Source organism: Carassius gibelio, chromosome A22 (genome assembly GCF_023724105.1).
Source record: "Carassius gibelio isolate Cgi1373 ecotype wild population from Czech Republic chromosome A22, carGib1.2-hapl.c, whole genome shotgun sequence".
Taxonomy (NCBI): Eukaryota; Metazoa; Chordata; class Actinopteri; order Cypriniformes; family Cyprinidae; genus Carassius; species Carassius gibelio.
The window spans coordinates 22,212,161-22,214,660 of NC_068392.1; the positions used below are offsets into that span (position 1 = coordinate 22,212,161).

Consider the following 2,500-nt stretch of genomic DNA (forward strand, 5'->3'; position numbering starts at 1 on the left):
ACCGCTTGGGAATACCAGCTGCTGTAAGCCTTTTGGAAACTTTTCACTTAGTATATAATAATTTTGCCAAAAAATAGAGTCAATGCCCCATCTCTGAATCTTAGCAGGTTTAGGTCTGGTGAGTACTTGGATGAGAGACTGCCTAGGAATACCAGGTGCTTTAAGCTTTTTGGAAATGTTTCACTTAGTACATAATAATTTTGCTAAAAAAATAGATTCAATGCCCGATCTCTGCATCTTAGCAGGTTTAGGTCTGGTTAGTACTTGGATGAGAGACTGCCTAGGAATACCAGGTGCTTTAAGCTTTTGGGTTTTCTTTGCTACTTATATAATGTACTGGCGATTAGATTGGCTGGTCTTTAAATAGCCCTCTCTTTGCAGCAGTCTTCGCTTACGGCCATACCAACCTGGCTATCCCCGATCTCGTCTGCTCTCGGAAGCTATGCAGGTTTGGGCCTGGTTAGTACTTGGATGGGAGACTGCCTGGGAATACCAGGTGCTGTAAGCTTTTTGGAAACTTTTCACTTAGTATATCATAATTTTGCCAAAAAATAGAGTCAATGCCCGATCTCTGAATATTAGCAGGTTTGGGCCTGGTTAGTACATGGATGAGAGACTGCCTGGGAATACCAGGTGCTTTAAACTTTTTGGAAAATTTCACGATTTATATAATAATCTTGCAAAACAAAAAAAACAAAAAAAAGAGTCAATGCCCGATCTCTGAATCTTAGCAGGTTTAGGTCTCGTTAGTACTTGGATGAGAGACTGCCTAGGAATACCAGGTGCTTTAAGCTTTTGGGTTTTCTTTCCTACTTATATAATGTACTGGCGATTAGATGGGCTGGTCTTTAAATAGCCCTCTCTTTGCAGCAGTCTTAGCTTACGGCCAAACCAACCTGGCAACGCTAGTGAGCCACACAGGAAGTGAGTTGGCAGTTTGTAGTAGGCAGTAGGTGAGAGAGGCTCACCTTGTTTTTTGTTTTGTTTTATCTGCGTAAAGATTTATTTCTTTTGCAACTTATTGATTTTTGTTTGTTATAGTTTTTATACTTCCCAGCAGCAGTTTGCTGTCTGGGGAGAAATTTTTCTTTTGTTTGAAAAATGGATGGATTACATGGCAAAGAAGTGGACATGGCAGGAGGAAGACGAGTGCTAACAGACAAAGAAATGGATAAAGAACAACGAGATGGACAAGGACGAATGGATTATAACAAGAGGATTTACTCTAAAGAGGCTACAGTAATTGTTGACATGGCGGATCAGAGAGATGCAAGACCAGAGGACATTATCAAAGCAGTGAACGAAAGGATTGGAGGAGGAAAGATTCTAGCAGTCAGACCAAGGCAAGTAAAAGAATATGAAATTACACTGATAAACAGGGAGGCGTGCGATGGATTAGATGAAGGATTAATGATAAAAGGAAAACTGTGTGAGATTCGACAACTGAAAACAAGGGAGTATGTGGTTTCTTTCATACATTTGCCAGCCTATATTGAGGACTCTGACATTTTAATTAAATTACAAAATTGGGGCGTAACACCTGTTTCAGACATCATAAGAAGAATGTATCCAGGCACAGACATTGCGGATGGTACAAGGTACCTAAGGGTGAAATTTCCTAAAGAAGTAGTGTCTCTGCCATACAGTACAAAGTTTGATACGGAGGAGGGAACACAGTATTTCAGGATCATGCATGATCGTCAGGTTAAAACCTGTCGATTGTGCATGAATCCGGGACATGTGTTCAAAGACTGTCCAGATTTTAAATGTCATCAGTGCAATGGCCAGGGTCATTACGCAAGGGATTGCGATGCAATTAAGTGCCCGGATTGCAGAAAGGTGATCATAAGATGTGAGTGTTGGATGGAGAATGAAATTCAAAATAAAGAGTCAGAAGGTGTAGGAGGGCGAATGTCAAAAGAAACTGAATTACAAAATGGTGGAGAGAATGAGGAAGAGGATGGTGTGAATAAAGAGGCTATTGTGGAAAATAAGAAGGAATTGGAAGAGAAAAGGCTGGAAGGAGAAATGGACAAAGGAATATTGACATCACAGGAAGTAACACAAGGGGTATTGGAAGAAATGGAGAACCAAGGATTAAAAGAAAAGGAGGAGGAAATGCAAGAGATAACTGAAGAGGAGAAAGAAATGGAATTGGAAGAGAAAAGGCTGGAAGGAGAAATGGACAAAGGAATATTGACATCACAGGAAGTAACACAAGGGGCATTGGAGGAAATGGAGAACCAAGGACTAAAAGAAAAGGAGGAGGAAATGCAAGAGATAACTGAAGAGGAGAAAGGAGTGGACAGAATGGATGATAGAAAGGACAAAAGGGTGACATTAAGAAGGAGAACCCTTAAGGTAATACCAAATGTGAATGTGGCCAGAAAAAAAAGACATTTTAGGGAAAAATACAATAAGGGGAAACATTTGTTTGAGAATAAATTTCAAGTGTTGAGGGAAGATGAGGAGGAGGAGGTAGACTAAGAATACAATGTTT

The 2,500-nt window shown here is 40.2% G+C and overlaps 2 non-coding genes across 2 annotated transcripts in view; both read left to right on the plus strand.

The window, feature by feature from the left end:
* LOC127944130 (5S ribosomal RNA) overlaps positions 1–30 on the plus strand; it is a 119-nt gene extending 89 nt beyond the window's left edge. The window contains exon 1 of the ribosomal RNA XR_008150268.1: positions 1–30. This exon is cut by the window's left edge and continues 89 nt beyond it. This is a non-coding gene — a ribosomal RNA (5S ribosomal RNA).
* A 359-nt stretch (positions 31–389) lies between these two features.
* On the plus strand, positions 390–508 carry LOC127943518 (5S ribosomal RNA). Its single transcript, XR_008149720.1, has one exon. It is a non-coding gene; the product is annotated as a 5S ribosomal RNA (ribosomal RNA).
* The last annotated feature ends 1,992 nt before the right edge of the window (positions 509–2,500 follow it).